The sequence below is a fragment of the Polyodon spathula genome, chromosome 17 (assembly GCF_017654505.1).
Source record: "Polyodon spathula isolate WHYD16114869_AA chromosome 17, ASM1765450v1, whole genome shotgun sequence".
Taxonomy (NCBI): domain Eukaryota; kingdom Metazoa; phylum Chordata; class Actinopteri; order Acipenseriformes; family Polyodontidae; genus Polyodon; species Polyodon spathula.
Window position 1 is genome coordinate 31561477 of NC_054550.1, and position 27984 is coordinate 31589460.

At 34.7% G+C, this 27984-nt stretch overlaps 1 long non-coding RNA gene across 1 annotated transcript; it reads right to left on the reverse strand.

The window, feature by feature from the left end:
* On the reverse strand, positions 1–27978 carry LOC121329785. Its single transcript, XR_005951811.1, has 4 exons — positions 27913–27978; positions 5934–6169; positions 5073–5252; positions 1–692 (listed from the first exon to the last, which is right to left on the reverse strand). It is a non-coding gene; the product is annotated as an uncharacterized LOC121329785 (long non-coding RNA).
* Positions 27979–27984: the final 6 nt, after the last annotated feature.

Here is a 27984-nt window from a genome sequence, read left to right on the forward strand (position 1 = left end):
GAAGCAAAACAAATAAATAAAAAAAGATTTATAGTAACACAAGAAATTAATATGATTTTCTGATCCAACCTTCTTATCTAACGAATTCTTTCTTGTCCTCAAGCCAATTGTTCTCTGAAGAAAAAAATCTTTTTCTTGACTTTTATCCCAACATGTATCCAATGGTATCTCTCCCTAACATCAGTGTTGATGAATTGGATGGGATTTAATATGAATACTGATCTCTAACTGTATATGGAAAAGGCAGCTTTGCTGCTGCGTATGGTACAAATTATATCTGATATTTGTAGTACAGCATTTGTATATGGAGCATGGAAGGGGTACTATAACAATTCCAGATAAGCACCTAACAAGATAAACATGTTATTTTCAGCCATGTTTTTAAACAAATCACTGCACAGTATCCAATTACCTATTTAACCAAATTACCAATTGTTGTATCCTAATCAATCATTTTACTTATCCTACTGACTTTTTCACAATTCTAATCAATGGAACCAAACATATAATATTCATTTCCTCTGCGTCTTTTGTCTGTGTTCAATAGATTTTTTTTGATGGGCCAGGTTTCACAAGTTTGTGATCAGCCTTTAAGATGCAGTAAGCATTAACAGTGTGAAGGGTCATCTGTTTCAGGTTAATGCTTTGTCTCCCCATTGTGTGGAAGGGCTGCAGTCTGGATCAATTTCCACCTAAAACATTACACATGATCAGAAATAGCAAAGGTAGCTTGAGTATGTCAGAAAAGAACAATAAGGTTTTTTTAAAGGGAATGTTTCTAAACTGAGTCGAATCAATCAAAGCCCTCAGCACCTTATTTTCTTTTAGTAAAGGGATCCTATTTAGACAACTTTTTGTAGCTCTGTTTTCTCAGGGTGCTTCCATCTGTGACTCATTCCTCCAGGATTCAATGTTTTGCTTTGGGTAATGGGTTGCCTGACCATGCAAAATATTGAGGGGAAGAAAAAACATCAAATGAAATAAAGATGTAACCTGTATTTCAAAGTATGTGATCAACGCTGCAGCCAATGTGCACGATTAGAAGTGGTGCAAAGAGCACTGGTTTGATCTGCATCTTTATTCATATTAATGAACATTGGGTTGTTTCTGCATCTTTATTCATATTAATGTGCACGCCTCCAATCTTTCACAGTACAGGTTTTAAAAAGCTAATCGGATTGATGTCTTTTTATTTTTCATCATATGTGTTTCTAAATTGTTCTGAAGAAAACTTCATTCCAGGGAGACCTGCGTTGTTAGTGCTTGTTTTTTCTTTATCTAGAATATGTTTCTTCTGAAATGTTAAAAACAAATATTTCTCTTGTCGATTAGGGCCCTACAGTGTATATGTTGACTCAGGAACAGATTTGGTCAATTGCATTAATTGAACCTGTTCTAGAGGTGGCCAAAAATCTTTACCTGAACTTGAAATGTATACACTTTTATGTCATTGTATCACACATCACAAGAAGCTTACTGTATATACAAACTTATGTATTATGTATTGTGTATATCAGGTTTTAATAACTGTATTTACTCAACCCCTCAATGTGATATAAAATAGCCATTCTGAAATGGCCCTCACCATTTAATCTGCCTCATTTTACAGGTTCCCATGGGGTCTATTAGTTGACCTGATTTTTTTTCAGACATAAAAGACTAAGTTTTACATTCAGTTTAATTAACTGTGAATTTTGTCCCCAGGTTTGTTTCATATTATTGCATTTTTGTTCTGTGATGTATGGGTCCACCTGCAGTGAAGCTTAATATAATATTTGTTTGAAATTAAGTTAAAATTAATAATTTACAATGTATACAACCTAGTTTTGTCATAAAATATATTAAGAAAAATATCCTTTGTCTACAGTTTAGTTCTGAATATTGTACTCATTTAATATTGACTTCCCTTTAATTTCCTCCATACTGTGAATCTCCAGAATGTGATCCCACAACCAAATCATTATTAGCAATTCCAGTGTCTTATTGGGAAAGGCAAGAATCCTTTATGAAAGTGTTATATAAATAGTCCCTGCAAAGCTACTGCATATTACGATTCATCCCAAATTAGACAATCATCTCCAACGACATGATAATAAAAATGACTTATTACTTCTGATTTCAAATAAAAAACAGTTAATTCAAAACAGTCAAATTCATTTCTTTAATCTAAATGGCATCATTTCCTGACACCTTATCTGCCTCGTAGCTGTTGTAGCTTCGTTATAATTTTTGGTGACATGCCAGTGCAATTGAATACATAAAGCAGCACTTCCTTGTGTTCATAAAATCAAAAAAATGTAGGTTGTTGTTTTGAAAAGATGCATACTCATCTTAAAAAATGTGATACTTTAATGTTTTATTCAGACAAAAAAAACACTAGGTTTGACACAATCCACTGGAAGAACTATACAGAAGAGTCACTTCTGTCGACGGAGTTGAATTTGGTGTTAATCAGAGTTAGGTGGACATTCTGCCTGACCTACAAAAAGGGTACATTTGAAAAAAAGGGGGAGTGTGGCAGGGCAGGGCCCTGTCTGTAATTAATAATATTGTTGTGTGGTGATTTGGTGGTGGTTGGGAGGGATGGGATTAATTTTTATCCCTGCCAAAATACATGTGAGAATGTGGCTGGAGCTAATTGAGTAATTGATAATTAGGCTCCAGCCACATGCTATAAAAAAGTGGGAAATGCCTTTGTTGGATGGAGGTGTTTTGGGGTGAGTGTTACTAAATTTGTTTGGTGTTACAAAGTTCAGTGAAGGCTCTGCCCAGCCTGAACAGTTTTGATTAAACTTTTGTTTTGGCCCTTGTGCCAGTTATTGTGTAAGTGTTTATTGTGTGCGAGATTTGTTTTTGTTTGACCTTTTATTTTTGTTGATTAAAACAGCACAGCAGCGCTTTCACTGCAGCTTCCTTATCTCTGAGTCTCCTTGCCCTCTGATACCACCTGGGCCCGCAACGCTGTCCTGTCACAGGGAGTTCAAATGCCATTTAAAATCTGTTGATTGTTAGTCCAGCTAGTGATTCTGACAAGGTTGTTAATAGTAGTTATAAACTGTGCACTATACTATTTAAAAAGTATTGCCAGAAAGGACTGACAGTCAACTATAACCCTGTCCTTTATTTCAAATTGCTAACTGATGGCTATGCATAAATCAACTTTACATAAAAGATGCTCGGGTGACATTTTGAACTCTGTACAAGACACATCGACTGCTGTTGTTAATTATCTTTGCTGGCTGGTGGGCCCTGTATTTTGATTGCATCTCTATATTTAATATACCAGTGCAGACTTGAAGGATATGGGGTTCTACAGTGTAAATGAGGACAGCTGGGAGATGGGATATTAGCTTTACCCAACACCTTCTGCCTGGGATTGCTTCCAAGCAGCACAGATGCATTTCAGTAACAATTTTATGCATGTGTTGAATGTGTCAGTTTAGAAATAAGAAATAAAAGGGCATAGGGTATTGCGTGTTCTAACAGCACAAATGAGGCTTTAAAGATTTTGTTGTTTGCCACACTTGATTTTCCACAGCTGTCTCTGGGCAACAGGAAAAATTCTGGATTAACATTTACAAATGGATGATATTTATTTAGCCTTGTGTATAGCAATGGCCAGATGTTTTGCATCACCCTTTTTTAATTATGTCTCAATCCTAAAATTCTAAGTGATGCAAAGCTGTTGGCTGTAGCTGCAGTATCAGATGTCATGTTTGAAAATAAAAACACAGGTTTACTTTAACATGTGTTTCTTTCTCAGCAGCAGATTTGAAACCTGTATAACGAATAGAAGTGCACAACCGTTGAGATTGTTTTAATTATTTTGTTTGCTACAACCACATTAATATCTTATTATGAGCACACAGAGATCAGATTGCATTTTAATCCATGACTCAGCAGCTGTGCAAAACTTTCACAATAAGAAGCATGTATTTCTTATACAAAATACATATTTTGAAATGTTGGTTGGGGTTTTAAAAAGCTACAGGTAATAAGCAACCGCATTATTGACTGATAAATTAAATAATTTATTATACATGTGCCACAAAGGACATATTTTAACACAAAGTTATAGCTAATCTTTCCAACTTGGGGAGAAAAAAAATAGAAGTTTGTTTCAAGACTACGATAAGTAAACTCTGTGGCCGTCTGCCTTCTGTTGTTGTCTACAACAACTACAGAACAAATCTGATCGTCAAGGACTATATGCTCTCAAAAAACTACATTTGTGAGATACAAAAGGTAACCCAGGACTAAAGTAGAGCAATAATTACTTGCACACTAATGCTTAAGAGTTATTTTACACTGAGAACCCTGTAGGTTTGTAAGTTGTAAATACTGAGCTTATCCTAATCAATTTCATTTATAAATATCAGACATCTGTTTCTGTAAACAGGACACAGATCAATATTACAAAAAAAAAAAAAAAAAAAAAAAAAACATTCTGTTAAGTCTCCTTTCACTCACTGCTAAACAGTGTAAAATCAGCTGAAGCACAACCTTTTTCCGCTTGAGTTCCTGTAAATAACTCTCACCTCTGATTAGCCAGACTCCACTAACCCTTGACAAGCTTTAAATCCCACAACCTGATACCATTTAATCAATGACAAGTTGTTAGTGTGAAGAGCAAAGGACTATAATTGTCAGAATTTGGAAAACAACCAAAGAGAATGTTCTTTGGGTGAATAGTCTTAATGTTTTGTTTGTGTGTATTCCAACACTTAGACTTGTATAGCATGTATTCCTGATGGTGAAGGGAATTGTGTTGACCTATCTGTTTGTCTGCATGGCTGCATGAGTATAAGTGTCAACAATCTCAATAGAATGCTGAGTGCTACATATTTTTAATATGACAGCAAGATCTGTGTTATAAAAAAAAAAAATATCTGGAAACAATGGAAATTTCTAGCAAATAAGCAAAGTTTACCAAACCCCTGTTCATGCTACCAGTGGTTATTGCAAATACAAATTCCACATACTAGTAACTTTAAAACTAAAACCTTTAAACGACCCTCAGCTCACAGTCGATAAATACACTAAAATGCTAACATTCCCCCCTATTCCCTTACCCCTAATGGATGTAATAAATGACATATTCCTCTGTGGTATTTACTCTTGGAGGCCTCACGGCGGGCTGAGTGTTGCAGGGGGATATTCATTTTCTTCAGATGACACTGCTTACTGTTAAAGGGCTCATCAAACATGGTTGGACTCATGTAGCCAGGTTTTGTCTACTGTTCTTGTCTCCTCTGGAAAAAGAAAAAAAAGAATAATGAGATTCCTGGCACCCCATGGTGTTGCAGTGATTAAGCATTAGCAGGTATGCAAGTGCATGCAGATTGTAGATTTAGTGACATAGACTGAGAGCAGAACTCTGACAAAATAAAAATACCTGAGTCATTTGAGCCCTGTGGCAGGCATGCAGGGGATTATTATGTTACCCTTGGGACCACGATTCAAAAGTAAATGCTGTCATTTGCCAGGTAGTATATTTGAAGGGATTATTTCTTTCTTTCTTTTAATCAAAAACAGAAAGGTTCAGGTTCAGTTCATGCTTTCATCTATAAGTGAAACAGAGCTACAAAACCCCTGTCTTTGCTCATTTCTAATTTTAATCTTTTCTAGAAAATGAAACACAGGATTTATTCAGCTTCATTTACATTAATATTGAATTTACTGCTTTTATGTCCAGAACAGTGATCAAGGTTTTGGCATTAAATTGGGATTTTGCTTCAAACACCTTGGAACTATAGATCAGCATGATTCACAAAGTGGTGCATTTTATTTTAAGTTAAAAGCAAAGTTGAGTGCTGGTCATAGTGATTGAACACACTTGGATGTAAGTGTGTTGACCTACTTTACTGGAAGGTCAAGAACTACAACCTTTGCATTGATTAGTGAAGAAAGACTCAGATCATTTAATACCTTACCTTGTCAGTCCAATGAGTTGCCATATCCCATTTTATATATAGTGACTTAGTGTGCCCAATTATTTTACCCGTATTTTACTCCCCAATCGAGAATGTCCAGTTATGATCCCTCATTGCTTTAACTCCATACAACAGGAGAACTGAAGTTCGTTGGTCTTCCTCCGATCCCACAACCAAGTCAATTGCCTCTTTTTTTCCAAGAAACTCTACAGCGGAGGTCACAATGCTACCAGCCCCTGGAGGACAAAGGACTTCATGAAGGTGTCTGCTTGAGCTATCCTGGAAATTTCCTGGAAATAAAACTGAATAAAAATGTAGAAGAGCCACAGTCTCTAATTACATTTTAAATGGGTATGACAGTATGCCACATTAAATAAATTGTAAGCCAGATGAGTTAATCATATGGAGGAAAGAAACTACTGACCCTTCGAGCCAAATTAAATGTTTTACATATTTCTTCCCTTAGGATCCTTGTAGAATATGTTCAGTGGTATGAGAAGATAATTAGACCGAGGCTTCCAAAGCTGTCAAGTCAAGAAGAGATTAGTTCATGGAAGTTTTTCCAAGATCAACATTTTAATGCCACCTTTGTATCCAGATCTGTAGTAAATTCTTAAAGTGTGCACTCCTCTCCATTCTTGTAAACTTTGAAAATGTTACATGGACATGTGTTATATATTGGTACATTATAGAGTTTGATGATTGAGTTTTCAGTAACCAGCCTGTAAAAACAAAGTCCTGGAAAGTGAGATCATGTTCTTTGAATGCTGCTGGGTTACCATACTAATGTCAGCACTGGAGGTTTCATTGGGGGTTTCAACAGATTTCTTTGAAGTATGACCTATTTTATCATTGCATTTTTGCTCTGCAGCCTGTTTCTCAGACAGTCGATCAGTTTTTAAGATACATCAATAGATTAAATACATCTTAAAACAGTTGTAATAATAAATAGAGATGTGCATTTTCATTATGCTTCAGTCTCACCCCCCCAACTCCCACTTGTTATTTTCTAGGAACACTTCTAATTAAAACTGAAATACTTCATTTAAAAAAAAGCACACAAACCCAATCGTGTAACATTCAATTATGTAGAATGAAACTGCACCATATTCAAAATGATTACTGTGAGTGCACCCTACATAGACACGTTGGTGTGCTGGGATAGACTACTGTACGCTTGTCAGATGACATTTATTCATCTGCGCTCTGTATGCAGCTACTGTGTACAGCTTGAGTGCCCAGAACACTAGACATATATTGTGTTGTGCATTTGCCAGCTTGAGATACCAGCACTTGGGACATCTGCTGGTGACAGCATACCAATATTAACAGGAAGTTCTTTCATTTTGTTAATGGGTAGATCATTTCAAATGCCAACTGTCTCACTACAGTGCTTGCCAGTTTCTTTTTACAATTCCTGCACATAACTATTGTATAATATTAACGAACATAAGAAACATTTTAGTCTTTTTCCCCCCATGTGCAGGTAAATGTTTTATTGAAACAAACCTACACTTTCCATGTTGGCCAAATGGCACAGGCAGTTAAAGAGCTCTGTCTCATACACAGCACATTTTTTCACAGCCCTGTTTGTATACCTCCCCATAACATGTTACCCCACCTCAACAATCATAAGTCTTTTTTTTTTTTTGTATTATAGGTCAATTTACCCAAGTGTTCATATGTCCAAAAATCAAGTTAAATGATTTGCATCTATGAAGTTGGAATAATATAAACCATTATAGTCATTGGCAGTGGTCCAAGGGTCTGTTGTTAATATAAATAATAGATAAGATAAACGGGAATCTGTGTGTTTTTTATTCCCATAATTATTGTGCTAATGCCCACCATAATGAAAATAATAATGACATATAACAGCGCTCTAGTTAAAACACAGAATGTGTGAGGAGTATGCTTAATTTGCTTTCATTTTCAAAATATATGAAATGCACTGTGTAATCATTCTCAACACTCAGCAGGAATCAACCAATTAACTGCCAACTACTACAATTAATTAATCATATACATTGATATTTGTACTACATACTGAAGTTACAGATTATATATTTATGAATGCAGACAAAAGCATGACAACTATTAACACAAATAACTGGCAAAGTGTGGATCATTATTAATGACACTGGATGGTGCTTGTAACAGCGTGGCCTGTTGTGATCCATAAACTGATAGAGGCACACACAAATACAGCATAACAGATCTTACAAGATAAATTAAGCTTGATACAAGCAAGCAATCTAATAGCCTAAATGCCTACAACTCAATCTCCATAAAACATATTACTATGGAATCCTATCTGTAAATATTTAATTCTAATTCCAGTACTGGGAAATGCTTGTATCCAAATTGTAGAGATAAAAAAGTAAACTCTCTTTGTATTATAAAACCTAAAGCCTTATTTTACTGTTTAGTATGATACAAACAATCTGTTATTTTGTATAACTAGTGGTTCCACTGTTATTGTTTTATTCAGTATAACCTAATATCTATGCCCTGATTTTACACAAAATTGCTGTCAAAAGATATTCTGCTGAGATCCCTTTAGTAATGTCTTATTTGTTTATATTACTATTTTTTTTTTAAATGAGCTTTTTGTGTATTGGATACAGATGCAGCAGATGACAACAAAAAGGTTACAACTCAGCCTATTCAAAGACACAGTAGTATTTATGTTGTAAATCAGGTATAAGGTATATTCTTAATTATTACAAGATCTTACTATACTTTACAATTATGCAAATTGTGTGAACATAGATGACAGGTCTCCATGCAAATATCTGCTTTTAGTACAATATACAGCCTTAGTTAATTTGCAAAAGCCAAAAAATGCCAGTTTTCTGCTTGAATGTATTTTAAAAGTGTTTTTGTAGGCAAAACAGGTACTGTGTATGCATATATTGTGCAAGATTTATAGAATAGACCTATATTCCTTGTTTTCGGGCTAATGGATTTGCACCAGATTTTGAGCGGCTTTCCTCCAGGTTGTCATTTTGAGCTCAGCTCTGAAGTGATAATACGTTAGAAATACAGCACCACCATCAAAACTCACTCCTGTTGGAGAGTTCTACACCTGTCGGAATCCATACTATACAGGTAGTACATATCAAACCAGGTATGCTGCTGGATTCATCTGTAGCCTTGAGTTGAATATTAAACAAAGGTCAAAGGCAACATGTAGAAGTATATATGCCTGACATAGTCTGTGGTTGCTTACTGTATATGTGTTTACTTTCCTGGAGCTGGCAGAGTTTCAGGCCTGTTTGAGCTTGGAGTGCGGCAAATATAAAAGAAAAAATTCAAACTGCTTTCAGCTTGCTCCAAATGGCATGGAAACAAGACTTAACCCTTTGAGTAGTGAGTTCTTGATTATTATGAGTACAGTGTACAAACAAGCCGAAAGCTATATGTTTGTATGTATGTAATGAACACTGACAATTTTTTTTTTACTGTAAATAAATAAAACAAAAACACATTTTGTTTTGTCATAGGGAAAGGTTTTGACTAAAACAACTAATCCTAACCCTATTATACTTTGGCATGTTTAAATATCTAGACTGCTTCATTAAGACGCTATAACACAGTTGCTAAGCATATATTAGATATTTACAAAACATTAATAAGCAGCACCTTAATATAAAGTGTTGCCAACAATGGTATATCATTACTATAAAAATAAAGTTGGCATAAAGCCAGGCATATTTTTATTTCATAATTGTAAACATTACAGAAAATATCAACACTCATATTAAAACACTTAAGGCTTTTCTGAGATGATGACTTCATAAGTTAATGAAGATATGCCCTTCTTATTTCAGAGTGAATGGTAATTAGAGGTGTTCGTGCAAAGACACGCAGTACAGGTTGACAAGATGCAAGGGTTAGCCCTTGGAAACTCTTAATCAGCTTAAAATACCAGGTGTCTAACCTTGATTCCAGAAACATGTACCTCAAGGTGCCCATACTGTTTTCAGACTCGATTAGTAAAATAATGTCATATACAAGCACCAGTGTTTGTGAGCATCTTTAATCATCAGATTGTATTTATTATATAATCTTATGATTATATTTGAAAAATAACAAGTTTACTCAAATGTGTTTACTTTTCTTTCTACACAGTTGAAGAAGAGCTTTTGTCTGAAATGCCCTGAAATACCAAACACATTTGGGCGGAACTTTGTGCCAACCAATCTGCAATCTGACCTAAAATCAGAAATATCAACAAGATCGGTTAATGTTAACCCCTTTTTGAGCTGTGCATGAGAAGCTCATTTTTACCTTAACTATAGTGATGCTACCCCACCACTATAACATACAAACACAAAACAATACACATAGCTGTATAAACCTTGACAACTGCATTTATATTGCATAGTCATTGTCCAATACTTTTGTGAATCAAGTTACAAATTTACAAATCTCACATTTAACACAGAAAAGGAACTGCACCTAGAAAGTAATTACTGGTATGTATTTACCTCTTTTGAAAAAAGGGATTTAAAATGTATTGGAAACAGTCTCTGCCATCTGCATTATATATGTGGTTAAAATGACAACTTATACCTTGAATTGCCAAAATCTGCAGGACGTATCATACATTAAATTCATTAATTTGGTATGCTCTGCTGACACCTCCCCAAATGTGAATGTTGTCAGCCCCATAAATGCTGCCCCTTCCTGTTGTCCTAAGATTTCAATAATTCAGACAGATTAACAAGCTCATATAGAGTGGCCAGTCAGGAAGCGTGTTTACCATTTAGTGGTGGTATAAATCAGTGATTGCATTTATTGAACACTTATTAGCTCAGATAATAAAATGAGTTGCATGCACAACTTTTCACACTGAACTATAAATTACTTTCAATAAATTCACAAATGCACTCTGGACAGCAGCACTGCCCTGAAAGATTTGGAGCTGAATTGTCCTTCCACAGCATGGTGTTAAAAATACTTTATTTTCAATTTATTTCTTTAAAAAATGATTCAATCATATTTAAATTTTAACATATTTTTTAAATATTTGGAATTTTTAGATTATATTGGGGGTATATTTTAGTATGTACATCATGGGTGCACAGTGAGGGTCATTCTAGCCCACGTGTTTGTTCCAGCTAATTAATCCAGTTGGGGTTTCCCTTAAAATTAACCACAAAACCTGGCATAAGGATTCAGAACTTGCAAATGGTATATTTCAATCTTTTATTGGTAGTCTTAAAGTTATATCATGTCATACAGTTTCATGATATAACTTAATGTTTTCTGGCATATGGTTAAAATTGTCATCAGGTGGTCCTATACAATCTGTGAATGATCATTGGTTAAAATGACAATAAACTTCATCACAATCAGGACTGAAATAAAAATTCCACTGAAAATTGAACCTGTCCAAGACTGTATGTTGCTCAGGGCATAATGGTGGCCAGGTTTTTCCTGTTATTCATTTGGTTTGAAAAGCTTGTTGAGATGATTCACTGCATGACTAAGCACTATATAACTGTACAATTAATATTAGCATAGGGAGTATTCTTGTCGATTATTGTTATAATGGCCATTAAATGGCTTATCTTTCTGTTCAATGTCTGCGCTGGTTTTGGTCTGTGTGATTTGCATTGTTTCTGGTTTAGTTTTAAATATCTTACCCTGCAATACTTTTAAGCGATTGTGATGGAAACATACAGTTTAATGTTGGACTAGTCTATGAATCTGGCATGCCATTGTCACATCGACAACATGATGTGACAGAGGAAAAGCCCCACACAATAAAAACATGTTGTAAATGTATACTAGGTGGTATGCGGGATGGGTTTAAAACCCCATGCCTGGGTGCAATGGAAATCCATGTGCAGAATGTGGTTAGGTAAAATTGGTTAATTGTTTGTCAATTTACCTCACTAGATGTATAAAAGCGCCTGACTCAGAGAGCACACTTCAGTTCATGGAGGAACTAGCTGGGCAGAGTATAGTGGCTTGTGTCCTTCGAATAGCTGCTACAAAGAGGTTCTTTATTAAAAAGTACACTCTTTAGGCAACATTCTTTTGAATTTTGAATGTATTTAAAAATGTGTCAAATCCTGTGCTTAAAAGCATATTTAATACCTTGACTCCTGCTTTTACCTGCCTGATATTCATTAGCCCTGTCACACAAGACACTTTTTTATATATTATATTTAAATCTAAATATAATAAGAAGCCAGATCTCATGTTGCTGACCCCTTGATTCATATCAAATGGTAATTGTTTTCTTCTTTTATGTCTTTCTTGGGACTTTGTTCAATATGAAGGACTGCATATGCAAGCATTTTTATTAAGACATTTATGTAAGTTTAGTTTAAAATAACTATAAACATTCAAGTCAAATCCAAAACAGCTTTTCTTTGCGGTAGGTTTCACAGCATGCATTTCCTGCATATATAATAGCATCAAAGAAACTGAGCTGAGTTTATTGCTAAGACTCAGCCAGGGCTAAGATTATCAGAGATGCTTCAGTCCATGTGCTTAGATCCAAGAGTTGGACCTGTATTTCTATGGCTTAGTCCAGATGGCTCTGATTAGTGAAAAAAATCCTTTTCCCACCAGTCACATGACACAGACCGTCTGGATGCAGGATCTATTTGCAGGACTCTTGATAAGACTTCATTTATCACCCAAAAGCCTTTAGGTGTAATTAGATAGTAGTGTAATAACCTTACCTTTTCCCCTCTGTGACTGAATTGTAACCTCTGTTTCTCAAAGTAAAGGTTAAGTGTATCTTAGACGTCTTGTCAACAAATATATTTAAAGAAATCTTTGCTCTAAATGATGTGTGCCTCAGCTCTTTAACCCTTTAAGATATATACCATAAATCACTCTGAAGGTTCCAGTTGCAAAGAGATGTTAGATTAGTAATCTTACTGCCTGCAACATCTTAACTGTAGCCTTCTTTCACACCTGTTAACTTTCAGATTGTTAAAATCCAGGAAGTAAAAAGTTCATAAATAAAATTTTTAACTTAAATCTTAAACAACTTAAACACGATCTCTTATAAAAATTGGTACCTGAATATTGCTGTTTTTTGTTTTTTATTCCAATGTACTGTAGTGAGCAAAAGGGGGGTTGTTTGTAGAGGCTAATTGAGTTTGACTGTTTGATCATGCTTTACTCAGACTCTACTTCCCTTATGCGAGTGAAATCATGGAACACTCATGAAAAATCCCACCCCCCTACCACCCTCTCCCCCCATGAAAACATTGTACCTTATATGCATTTCTGAAATATTATTTGCTACATCTCACACATTCCACATTAAAAGACTGGAGGTTCCTGTAGTATGTTCTGTAAGTTAAAATATCTCTTATAATAGTTTATAGAATAGATTACATTGAAAAATCATGATGAATGAGAAGAAATGGCCCCAACAATAAATAAAATATTTTAGCAATATGTTTTGCATTCTATGCAAGGCCAGATTCCCTTGAAAATCAACAAGGGTCTATTTTTCTGTACAAGGTCTAAAATGCCTTATTTGTCAATTCTGTACTGGATATCACCACGAGCAGACACAGCCTTGAGCAAAAAGACAGGGCATAAAGGTAAATGCAATATAACTAGGCTGTTGCAATAAACATGTGGTACATCATGCACAGTAAAAATAATACAATTATGGTTGATAATTTTCAAATCTTCTTTCAAAGTTTTCAAAGGTAAATGTAACTTCATTTCCCATTGTCCAATGACGAATTTGCATTGATATTGATTGAGTTAAATAAAACAAAAAAGAATAAGAAAAAAAATGAATCAATAATTATTCTTCAAGGACTGTCTCTTCACTTGTGATCTTAATATTGTGTTTTGGACTTTTTGGGGATCAATCAAAAGAGGATTGTTTTACTCATTCTTTACATTTGTCCTTCTCCTCTACTAAAATACTTCAGAGACAATTGGACTAAAGAACATGCTGCTACTGTTACAACAATTAGCTAATTAAATTAGTGAGGTTTAGATAGTGTAAGAATGTATAAACTGTGTTACATAATTTTCCATAAGCCTAACGGTGAATCAGTCCATTTGCTTTTAAAAATTCAATTTGATTCTAGAGAGAAGTATGATCCTTTACATGACACTGAAAAGTATTAACAAGGAACAATATGTTAATGAATGTTTGTTTTTCAGTTTTAAATTTGAAAAATAAATGCAGTTTCACAGATCTACAGTCAACTTTGTTTATGTCATTACTTAACATTAACAACATATATAAGGATTAGTAACAATTCTTGAAAGGTAGTGTTATTGTAATTTGGAGAAAAATGCTGCACGGTTAATATAATTAATCATTATTATTAAATCAAATATGTATTAATTCATTGTATGCAAAATAGTAATGACTGTCATAATTGGCTCAGAAGGTTATATACACAGCATATAATATCTTATCAGCAGAACTATTAGATTGTTTTGTTGTTTTGCTGTAGGTCTGTTTTTTCTTGGCTCCTAATGAAATAGGAGATATGTGCATTGCATGGTTATGATAGTCTGCAATGTTCCTCTGACATTCTAAAAGGACAGGGTGTGAGCCCATAAAGTATAGTGATTCCTCCACTGAAACACAAAGTAGTAACAACCAAAACAGAGTCAATGAAGTACTGTATATCATTCAGAGAATACACGGTCCCCTTCTAAAAGAAGCGTACCAGCAATACATTGTATTTTAAAGGATTATAAAATTAATAATATAGAGAAAACCTGTGCTCTTAGAGAACACATACATATCTTCAAGTGATAAAGTGGCAATTCTACTGGTGATCTCAAAAGCTTTTGTATTCTGTGCTGGTTAAATTCACAGATAATCCATCTTCCTTAAAATAAAAAAAAAGGCTGCAGCGCCGCTATCTTGATGTGCGCATGTCCTAATGTTTAAACAGTAAGCAGTGAGACATTGAGAGAGTGTAGTGTGTAATGAAAACTGTTTTTTTTTTTTTTTTTTTTTACTTTTTAGATGGCATGTTTGGAGGGAGGATGGCTGTAATGTGATCATTCAGTTTTGCTGCATCAACCCTAGATGGAAGACTCTTGTTGCAGCAACAATCTAGTGATTGACTAGTTTATTTCTGTTTTTTTTTTTTTTTTTTTTTTTTTTTTATATTGACCCACGATGTCACAAACCTATATTAGAGTTTGGACGGACAGGCAGCTTCCATATATACCCCTGAATAGGATAAATGAAATAACAAAAGAAGGTCAAATTGTCAGCCTCCATGCCCCCCAGAATATAATACATTTAATAACCTTGATAAAGACGGTTCTTGGCAAGTTTCACCATAATTAGAGAAGCAGCTCTCTAAAAATACATATGTACTCCGAACTCCACTATATCTAGTGGGAATATGCATTTTGATATTATGAATTAGCATCTCAATGAACTGAATGAAAAGGCAAGAGCTGCATGTGAACCACAAACCATGTGGTTCAAAGATGAATGTCTTAGCATTCAACTAAAGAGCAAGCTCTCTAGTCAAGAGGTAAGTATGTGTGGTATGCTGATGTCAGTATGATTAGCTCATCAGCCGCTAGAAGAAGATTCATTACATTCTCCCTCCGCTTAACCAAAGCCCATTCTCCAGGGTATACCCAGGACTCGGAGCAACTCTACAGAATCACAAGTCAAGTCAACTATAACAATGCAAAGAACATGGATATTTAATTACCTGCTTTAACCACAGGGTTCTTCCCATAGGGCACCACTGTACCTGAGTGTTTCCTGCATAATTGAAATTGTAAACTGCCTTCTGTGGATTGTGGCTAAAATACACTTTCCTGTTTCCTTACTGTGCAAATAATGAGAGCATATGTAAAACAGCACTGTATTTATTTGCCTCATGTAATTGCACATGTGATTTTGTGTTTACAATGTATTAAACACGTAATCACACATATGCAATTACAGTGTAAATACATTGTAGTTAGAGACACAATGTAAAGGGCTACCCAAAACGGCTTACAGTTTACAATGTGTTAACGACGAAAATCTACATTAAGATTGATTACACTTTTTTACATTTATCACGGTTAGCAATCTGGGAGCAGGTGTTCGAGGAGCAAGCAATAAGAAACAGATTTTAAAAAGCTTTTATCATAATACTGTTGTAAAAAAAAATAAAAATCAACTTTGATCTCAGAAAACACAATAAAAAGAACAAAGGGATTTATTATTTATTTATTTGTTTTCAAAATGTATATTTCTCAAGTAGAATTATGATGAAATGTTTATTTGAGCTGAAAGAGGGGTCCCACCAGGTAAAAAGAAATATGAATCCAGCTCAGTTGTCCAAAACAAGCTGTCCACAAACCTTTATATAACAATTAACTTATCTCCATTAGAGTTTATGGTAAGAACCAAACATGCTTTGATCAAGAACTGTTCTAAACATTTTGCTTCTGTCATTGACAATTTCCTATAATCTCTGATGGCCTGACAAGCCTTGTAAATCAAAGATCAAAGATATTTATTTTCCATCTCTGCTCTATCCCATCAAAGCTTTATAACAATCTTGTGAACCTGATAAATCTTTAATCTACAATCCTACAGATACATACACTGTTCGAGGACATATCTTTTTTAAGTATTTAAGTATCTTCAGCTACTATTCTTAAAAAGTCTTACATAATCTTTAACAAATGCGTCTCATTGTGCAAGCTAGGCACTGTTTAGCTATGTTCATGAAGATGCAAGTAGGTTATGCATGCATTATGAGCTGCCTGCTCCCGTTGTCAAATATGCTTACAAAAATAAACTAACATGGAATGAATAGAAAGCCACTTAAATTTAAATTAATAAATTAATAAATTATTATTATTATTATTATAATAATAATAATAATAATAATAATAATAATAATAATAATAATAATAATAATAATATTAAAACAACCCCCACGTGAAGACAACACAATGTGCCAGTGGTGGAAGGCCTACCTCATCCATTGACTCTGCCCTGGCCAAATATTTTGTATTACACATTCAACATACATGGCTAAATGTGTGTTTGATTTTAAAATGGTATCATTTAACCATTCAAATTAAAAAAAAAAAAGTTCTTTTTTTTCTCTTTGCTCAGTTAAAAGTTTAATGGATCAATTTACAGATTAATTGGGATGAAGAAGTTGTCACTGTGAATCAATCCTACTTTCATAATATTCTAAGATTATCATTTGTGTTTAGCGTTACAGTTGAAGTTTAACAAAGAAAATATTTTGTACTACTTTGTGTCAAAAGTTTGAATATGTTATAGAAAGATGCTTTAGTTCTACAAAAGACAGACCCTCCCACAGAAAATAAATGCCACAAGGGATCTGTAAATGTCAAAATGACAAATGTTTAAATTTAGTGTATAAAAACGTAGCAGCACTATCATCTGATACAGATTAAGTAGTCAGACTAACATACAAAATAATCTGCCCTTTTTGCTGCATACAAAACTTAATCTGCCCCCTGGGGAAAATCCACATCCTGCTAAAATAACACTTTTTATAAGCACATTTAATATTGCAACACTACCTCCTTTACAAAAACACACTTGACAATGACTGCCATTTTCTGTCACCATTGTACACACTGTAAACTCTGTGTTTGTTTGAGGTTTAGGGTTATACAAAAGGGATTTACTTGACAGGTGTCACCAATGTAACACTGGTAGCACAATTCCATGATGCTCTGCCAACAGCCAAAGAGACATCTATACTAATTTACTCATCTTATCACCATGAACATGTGTATGATAATGCAAGATTTACTGGGGACAGCAGAACAACAGTCCCCTAATTGTTTATTTAATAACTGAATAATGGCTTTAGTGCAACATATATTCCACTATCAGTTTGTCAGTGTCCTTCTGGGAGATATATGTGTGGTTATGATATTGGGTCTCGTGCACTAAACAGCAGCAAAGTGTTTTGCACGCAGAAAGCCCCTTACTGCGTGCTTTGTGCACCTGTTGCATTCACTAAGCAGTGACACAAGATCTTGTGCGTGGAATAAATCGTGCGCAGGTACAGTGTGTGAGTCATTTAAATACAATTACTAATGTTAATTCATGCTTGATATGAAAACCATTTAAAGATGCTAAATTTACCAAGTGCCTCTGCATGTGTTAAGTGTACCGCTCATTGAAACCATGCAGTGTCACAGAACCAGCAGAAGAGCAAGAAGAAGAAGCGAGCAGGAAGAGAGTATTTCGGACCAGGTAGGCATTACTAGGGCTGTGTAAGGAGGCAGTAACATTCACGATATCACGAATTTCACAGAAATCATGTATTTGACATTTCATACTGTTATCAAGTAGAAGCAGCGCTACAGTAGCTGTACATGGTCCGGCATCAATGGCGTGCATTTGGTTACTATGGCAGTGGGGTCAAACAAACACCGGCTTCATGATTGGTGAATTCCTCATACTGTACAATGATGTAGCATGCGAGTCAGAGATGGGAAGTTTAAAATGGTTGTTTAAATGGTGTTGATTTATTAGCCTCCAGACTCGGGTGTTAATATCCATAATAAGGGAAGAGGATATGATGAGGCAGCTTGATACAATGCACAACACAAAAATTCTTTAAGCCACTCTCTAAATAAAATGTGGTGTGTAATTTTTCATGACTTATTTCTTGGGAACCAACAATACTACTCAATATTCCAATTCTTTATTTAGCAGAAGCAGTCATACAAGTCCAGCACAAATGATGGTGCTATATTTGGTATAATGAGATATAAAATAAGCTAACAAAAATGAAAATATCAGTGCATCTCTAATAGCAGGACTGTCTTCATATCACTGTTGTGCAATTCTTGCTGGCGGCTGAGGCAGCTGTTCCCATGCTTCGCTCACCATCAACAGCCACTGATGCCTGAACACCTTACGGTCCTGGCACAGATTGTGCAGGATACAGAAGGCAGTAACTGGGGAGAAAACTTGTGGTTCACTTCAGTATGCTGCAGTAGTATCCACCACCTCCCTTTCAATAGCCCAAATGCCTGTTCAACCACCATTCAGATTTGGCCCAGTTTATTATAAATAATAATAACCCCCCCCATACATGCGGTGTAAAAAACAGTGTGGCCATGCAACACTAAAAACAAATTTTAAAAAAGCAGCCACAATCCATCAGCAAATCAGAGCTTTTTTAACCCTACACATCAAACACAATATCACATGTATTTCCTAGGGAGAGACTCTCGTATAACCTTCTCTACACATGGAAACAATACTGGGTTATTGCAGCTACTTTAAATATTTTTCAGTGGCAGTGCTTGTGGTGAACATTGTCAAGATTAATCTCAGTGAGGTGATGAAAAACAGAAACTAGACAAGAACTGGAAAACAAATAACATGGAATGTTTGCAAGAGAATAATTCATTGTTTTAACCCTTTTCCATTCTACCGTTGAGTTGTACATTACAATTATTAAAATTCAGTAGGTTAACATCAGGGGAGTCCAAGACTATAGTTTGAAGTGGCACAGGAGTGATACGACTCAAGAGATGGACATCAACGATGATCAAGAATTCTCTGGTGGGGTTGTCATCCTAAATCAAGATGTATTTAGTAAAGAAATATGCTGTGATTTTGTATTAATATCAGTTCATTTTAATCTTTTTTTTTTTTTTTTTTTTTTTCTATGAACAATGTGATAAATTGTATTTATTTTAACAGGGTATTTCCTTTTTCTTACAATTGCTCCCATAAATAGCTGCATTGTAAATCACCTGACAGATTCCTGTCCAACTTTATCAACCAAGCACAGATTTCTTTGACTTCCTTATTTTCACAGGAAATTGTTATTGTCTAGATAAAGAATGCGTTACAGCCTATACCTTATAAATTTGCCAGCCAGTCTAGACTGTGCTCATTTGTTACTTACATAAAATAAATACCTACCAATCATTCTATTGTAAAAAAAATAATAATAATTAAATTATTGTATCATACCAACAAAAATCATAAAATTTAAATATGGTAAATGTATTTTACCTTCCTTTACTTTGTGAATATTCTTGCTTTGTAGTGCATATTTGATACATTTGTGAATTTGAGTTTTGTGTAACGATTGGACTCATGCTGTATGAGCATGGTACTTTAAGGCCTCCCCAGGAGTCCGATTTTCCACAGTGGGCAAATTGCCCATGTCATGCTATGGAGTGTGCAGTTTGCCTGCAATTTGTGCATTGTGGAAAAAATGGGACCAGATGTGTTCCGTCATTTATCAACAATCATCTGTAAATGTTCTAAGTTGATTGCATACCAGGGGACCTATTTTTACTGTAACTCCTTTTTTAAAAAAAACTGTGCAGCGACATATCCGGGATTACTAGCTTGCCTCATGGCTACACTCTAGTGCAGAATTCTTTACAAAAAAAATAAAAGTTAGACATCTGGGCCAAAACAACTTATTAAGGGTGCTGCCTTTTAATTGTCTGCCAGCACGTCTCACTTTTACCTCAGCACCCTGGAGGGTGGTTCACTCTGCGCTTATACAAGTTTCTGCCAGCGACTCGCACCTTGCCCCACACCGCGGTTCAGGATTCCCAGTCAGAGTAGATTTAACACACTCTTCGTTGCCTGTGGGACATACTGTATAAAACTAAAAGGCAACCAAGAGCCAGGCGGAGCTAGAGTTGCATTACGCTTAAGGCCACTAGTCAGTTTATTAGCTCTGCATTATCATGCGGTGTGGCCAAATAGCCGGTCCGGCCACAAGTATCTGCTGCATTCTTTTTTTTTAAAGCATAATCATTTTAGGAGTCACATGCAAATGGCAAATGGAATCACATTAACAAAAAAAAAATTAAAAAAACATGCTGAATAAATGGTTTCTAAACCTAAAGCCCCCTCATAGGCTTATTTATTCTTATTTGGTTGAAGAGGCTTGCTACCTTTTAACAGATTTCAGGTGTTAATAAAGTATTGCTTGGTACGGCCTTTTTTGTAGAAATATGCACGAGGATACGTCAGAATTAAGATCTTCTTGAAGTCTTGGGAACATATGGTGCAACTTTCGAACGTACTGCCATGCAAACAATATACATCTCTAACAATAAACCTCTTTAGTGTAGTTTTGTCTTTGAAAGTAGGTCTAAGCAAAAGGGCTCTATTTCAAACGGAGCTAACTAAACCACCATTCCACCACCATTTATATCAATTGAATCGACCCCTTTAGCTTTTCAAATGTTGCGACGATTTAAATATATTGTTTTAAATTAATGGACTCATCTTTTCAAATGTGTTTTCTGTATGGTAGGGCCTATTGTTAAGGTGTGGTTATACAGGTTTTGTTTATGAGGCATGGTGAGAGCTTGGTGTGATTTTCTTTAGATGACAGGCCATCTCCTATAAAAAAAATATGTAAAGCTTCTAAAGGAAACTCCAAAGGGAATAATTACTTTACGCAGTAGGTGTAGCTCATGTGGGTGATCTTTCATTTGATTTTATAAACACCTCAAACAAAACCAAAATGTTTTCTCACAAAAACCAAAACTTGAAGACAAGATTTTTTTTTTTTCATTAGATAGTCGTCATGACAATTCTGTCTAATTTTCAATACTGTATGTGAAGGGAGATTTGCCTCGCAATGGCTATTTATTTTTGTGAACTAGTAATATTTCTATTAAAACCCAACACTATATTATAACTTTTTTTTTTATTTTTTATAACTCAGATATGTACTCTACATCAAAGGTTTCTGAATTCCAATTGGGGTAAATACCTTCTGCTCTCTCTTCAAAGATTTATATTGACATTTTTACAACATACTAACATACCAATTTCTTAATAAAAAAGCATCAGCATAGTGTATGCAATTAAATATCCACATGAGTAAGACTGGTTAAGCGTCTATATTTTCCATATTTAAATATTGGATTTTTTTTGCCAAGCATCAGTAAATGGTGGTAATCCTGCAGTGTTATAGATGATGCAGTATATAAGATTCTGGTCAGTATTTTGTAATCTAAAGTATTCTAGTGTGAGTTTATTCTCTTTGTGACCATCCAAGACCAGCATAGGTAGGTTTTAGTTACTAATATAAGTACACCTTTCACATATTAGTATACCCTCCCTTATCTTTTTTAAATATTTACAGTACCCCTAGGCAGATATTCTTCACATTCTCTCAGTGCCACCATCCATTGTTATGAGACATTTGAAGTGGTTGATTCATGGCAAGGTCAGTAAAGAAACAGAATATCTGAAAAAATTAAAAGTCTGAGCATAATTCAGAGCCAAACCATACCATTTAACTGATTCGTGTACTACACATGGAATTCAACACAAGACAGCAGGGACTTCTTGTGAAGAAGTACTCAATTTGATGTGTCCATTGCGAGTAGTATTAATTACTATAGTTTCCATCATAGTTAAAATTGTGATTCTAATCTCTCTGTTCATTAGCTGCTCATTAAATCTAGGTTATTATAGCCAGTTTGGGTAATCCATTTTAAAGGGTAGCAGTTGAGTAAAGCACCCCACTAATAATATATGTTGATTGCCTATTCTATTTGGGATTACAATCACAATGTTCAATTAATACATAGGGTAGTTAGCACGAGTATCGCCATAGCCGCTTTTTGAACGGCTTTTGCAATTAAAATTTAAATATCTCTGCATATGTAAATATCTCGTGCATGTCCGTTCTTAAGTGTTATTCAATATTTGAATTAAATACCCATACAGTGTTTAAGTTGCAGAATTCTAAAAATGAATAAGCCAGACCCAGAGTTTTTTCTGGCATATTGAAATCAATACAATATAGCCAACAATTTAGTCTGGGCTTTGTAATAAAGTCAAAGTCATTGTGAAAGTAACTATTATAATCCTGTTGAGTGCTTGAAACACTGATGAAAGTCATTCTACTCATCATATATTATTATTATTATTATTTACACTACATTTCTCAGGCAGAATGACTGTGTCACTCTGAGTGTGATGGTGCAAAAAAAAAAAAGTGTGTATTCTATGCTCTCTGCACAGATCAGTGACTATCAGGACTGATGCTAAACGAAAGCCAGAGATTGTTGCATTTTACAGTGCAACGAAGTACGGTGTAGATATACTGGATCAAATGGCACGGCTGTATTCTGTCGATGGTGATACTCACAGGTGGCCTATGGCTGTTTTTTATAATGTTTTGGACCTGGAGGCCATCAACGCTTTTGTTTTGTACAAGGAGTGCACTGGCAACACAATCACTTGGAAGGACATCATTTTGCAGCTAGCCCTGGAGCAACGGCAGAAACAGTTTGATAAGAGACAGAAAAGCCATCTGGCAAACGGCCCTCAACCTTCAGCCAGCGCTGCGCCCACTGGCACACAGAATAAAAGACAATGCCAGTTGCTAAATGCAATAAAAACAGAACTTTTGATGTCTGCAACCACTGTGAAAAGGCAGTCTGTGGCAAATGCACTGGTACACTTGAAAAGCGTGTCTTCTACGTAGATTGTACTTGTTTCACTCAAAGCGCTTTTACGTTGCATAAGTTATGTTATATTTTATATGTGTATACAGCTTTCTACACCTGTTTACACAGAAGTTTATTGCATAAAGTTTATTTTATTACAGTTTTTCTTGTTTTGTTTCATGTTATATTAAGTTGTATCTCATTTGTTTTTAATTTTCATATTTTAAAATGGAGCCCCACATTTTGCGGGTGTGGCGGTTCTAGTATTAACACTGCATTCTGTCACTTTCACATTTTTAAAACACTCACTCACTTATTGCAAGCTGATATGTATTACTGTCATGTTGTTCAAACACAGTACAAGATCAAGGACTTACCAACATTAGTTTGCTGCTGGAACCAAACCTTGTAAGCGTAAAATAATAAAAGCTTTATTTTAGCACTCTTCATATTTAAACCCCATGTGGTAGATTCATCCAGTACTAAATGGGAACATCTACTTTTTCATTATAACCTGTTGCATTGCTAAATGTATCATTCACATCATTCGTATGCATACCAAAGCTCCCCAGTCAGCCTGATCTTAGACACACCTAAATGTACTGATCTCATCACTAACTCAGGGTTCTTCTAAAGGTTGTTGTGGTTATGCAATTTATTTTCATAATACAGTCACTTACAGTAGACCATGATTTAGGGAGGCTGTTGAAAGAGACAACCCCCGTTTTGGTGAGCAGTAAGCCTTTTTTTTCTGCTAGTTGAAAACATGAACCCTCAATGAATCATTCTGAAGAAGGACTGACGTCACAGCTGTTCTGACAAAGATTTTTTTTTTTATTTTAATGTTTTTATTTTACAGCATACTAAGTACAATTATTATGTAATATAAACTAATTTATGAAAGTTCAAATAATTTCATAATTTCAATGAAAGACCATCACTGTTTAATTTGAACTAGTTTAATTATTATTTCACATAATATATATATATATATATATTATATATATATATATATCTATATATATATATATATATAGATATATATATACATATATTATATGCATGTAAGTATATCGACTGACAATTAAATTCATTAAGAAGTATGTAAGCCATTAAATATAATTTTATCTTTTAGGTTGGTAAGGATCTACCTTGTATCTTTCTGTGAAATATAAATTCACCTTAAAACAGAAACATAGGGCATTGCAAACTGCCTGGTATATCCCTGTTATACTAGGACATGTAATGTGATTTTGACTGCCTCTTTGACATATAAATTATTTTGAAGTGCAGCCTTTGAAACATTTTCAGCTTTCTGATGGATCATGAAGGGTGGTCAAGAAATAATACAGCTGAACTTTCCGGCAACTCCGCAGCAAACTTCAAATATGAAAGGATGTAGCGAAAAATATTTTATTTTTGATGACTGTGTCTACCGAGTTACCAGTTTAATACATTTATTGAAAATATTCTTTAAAAAAAAAGAATGTACCTTTGACAAATATACAACAGCTACATTTCAGATGGATGTCAAAAGCTATGAACATATCAACCTTAAATTAAGGTAGTCTAACTAAATATATATATATATATCTATATATAATATATATATCTATATATATATATATATATAATAATACTATGTCAGATAAGGGTGCAGAGCATAAATGAGAAGTAAATGGTTGAACAAAGCCAGCATTGTCATATCTCAGCACACCCTGTAGCTTTAAGACTGATACAGTTCTATTCTGGGAATAATTCCTGTTCATGCTTAGAGTTGTCTACGTACACTAGGGGCTCAATTTTAATATGAACATTATATTTGTCTGATAAAGTTTTTTTTTTTTTTTTTTTGCATCTCCAAATATAGACTATTCAGCTGTTCATAATTGCAAATGACTTTGTTCGTATTGGATTTTTGTAAGATGTGTTTCTTAATGAGCTTTTTCTGTTCAGATCTTAAATCTGTGGGTTTGGGTTTTCAAGTCAGCCCCTGAAACAAAACAAAAAAGGTTTAAAAATGTTCAATGCAGAAAGTATTTAGATGTGCATGGGTCAGTGTGCATGGGGCAAATTACTAGCAGCGCGTTCATTGATTTCTAAATCAATTTTGACAACTTGCAAAACAAGAAGCAATTATGGCAACCAACTGAACACTTTTCAAACAGCTTTATGGATATGAAGCTGTAAAAAGTGGCAAATTGTACAAGTACCAGTAACATTCTGTACTCTACTGTGGTGCTCTTTTAGAATGCTAAATAATATTCACCCTTTTGTAGGAAAGTTCTTATTTAGGTCAGCACTCTAATACTGTCAAGCTTTGCATAGGCAGCTATACATTTACATGTCATTTTTAGGTTTTAAGTTTAAATTCAGTTTTGGTCAATAGTCATGATTATAAAGATCCTAGAATGTTATTAATATATCTTTTCTGTTTCCTTACTATTTCTGCAAGTCAGGGATGATCTGCACACTATTCAATGTGATAAAAGGTGTTCCTTTCCATTTCCTCCCTAGAAACACTACTTATTTCACTTGTTACTTCCAACTTGTTACAACATGTTAATGTTCTCACTTCAACAAATCACTGGATTTGACAAAAAGGAGATAAAGTGTTTATGGCAGAGGAAGTCATAGGATTTGAACAGGATGCACATATGCAATAACACAAAAAGCTATAGCTGACTCATTCTAACGTGTTGGAAATTGTTTATATGTGAAAGACATGGTAAGTTTTCGAAAGTAATTGATTTCTAGCTCATCAGGATTGCAATGGCAGCACCCTTGAGTCGATGCATCTTTTATATTTTGTTTTTCTCTTTGATGTTAATGAAATAAAACAGGAAGTGCTCTGAATGACGCTCTGTTTTCTGACACACCGCTACAGGTCATTATCATTTTCAATATGATTGATTTTAGTCCAGAAATTGCATTGTTTGCTTCCTATCAGTTTTATAACAAACAAAAAAACTACTTTGAAAACAACAAAAAAAAACAAAAAAAAAAAACATTATTGAGATTACTTATTGGAATGTAAATAAGTTTCCTACCATATACAGTGCTTTCTCTTTTGGAGAGCTGGGTAATTCATTTAATACTTCAAACATGCATTTTCAAACGTGTTCTTAGTCATGTGTTCCTGAACTCTTGAAGATTTGGCATGTTTAATAAAGTCACTAGCATATTTTACCTTTGGAGATCTCTCTGATCATGCAATGTATCTTTTCAATGTATCAATTTCTGTAATGATGGTAATTGACAATGATAAGTACTGATACTAGTGCTAAGTGAAAAGAGAGGCTCCATCCCTGCTACTCTACCAGTACCAGGGAAGCTGTGTATCCACGTACTTGTGTTTTAATGTTTCCTTTGTAAAGCGTGCAAACTTGTTAAAGATCATCTTTGTTCTGGATTCCTGCTTACATGTCTTTAAGATAAAGTACCTGGGACCTACCAACTGTGTTTTTTTTTTTGTCCTCTTAAAATCAATTGATTTACCCAACAGAATTATTATTATTATTATTATTATTATTATTATTATTATTATTATTATTATTATTATTATTATTATTATTATTCTTTAGCAGACGCCTTTATCCAGAGCAACTTACAAAAAATTATACAAAATATAAAAATGTATAAATTACAGGCAATAAAAATGCGAAGCAAACACATATATACAAAATAAATATAAATAAAAGGAAAAATTACAGAAAGATATATAAATGGAAATTTACAAATAAAGATTGCATAATTGAGTTTTGAGAAGACAGCGTAAAGCAATAAAAGACTGGACAGTCCTGAGGATAACTGGTACTGGGTTCCACCACAGGTGAACAAGGGAAGAGAAGGAGTGAGCATGGGAGAGTGAAGAGAAGACATAACAAGTCTGCCAGTAGAGGATGTGTGGAGAGGGCGAGAGGGAATACAAGGTGACACGAGGGATTGGAGATAAGAAGGGGCAGTATGGTGAATAGAGCAATGGGCAAGAGCAAGGGTCTTAAATTGGATGAGAACAGAGATAGGTAGCCAGTGGACAGTGAGAAGCAGAGGGGTAACATTAGAGTAGCGGGGTTGGGAGAATACCAGACAAGCAGCAGAATTTTGAATAAGTTGAAGAGGACGAATAGCTGAAGCAGGGAGACTAGTGAGAAGAGAGTTACAATAATCCAACCTAGAAAGAACAAGCGCTTGGATAAGGAGTTGAGTGGGATACCGTTAAGTAGATAGAAATGAGCGGTTTCTATATATGTTGTGAAGAAAGAATCAACAAGAATGTGTTAGTGAAGAGATGTGTTGGGAATAGGAGAGGGAAGGGTCCAAAATTACACTTCGGTTTCTTGCAGAAGAAGAAGAAAGATTGATAGCATCAAGGGAGACTGAGAAAGAGAGGTCAGAGGAGAAGAGAAGTAGAAGGAAAGTAATGGAGGTTGGATTTAAAAAGGTTGAGTTTGAGATAATATGAATGTGGCCAAGATGAGATTGCTGTCAACAAAACACTGAACAAAGAAACTATTCAAAATAAGCAAAATAGCTATCACAGTACCTCTCTCACTTGTTTCAGTCTGTTTCACTCCTTCTCAGCTCCACAGTCTCCTACACAACCCTCCAAAAACAC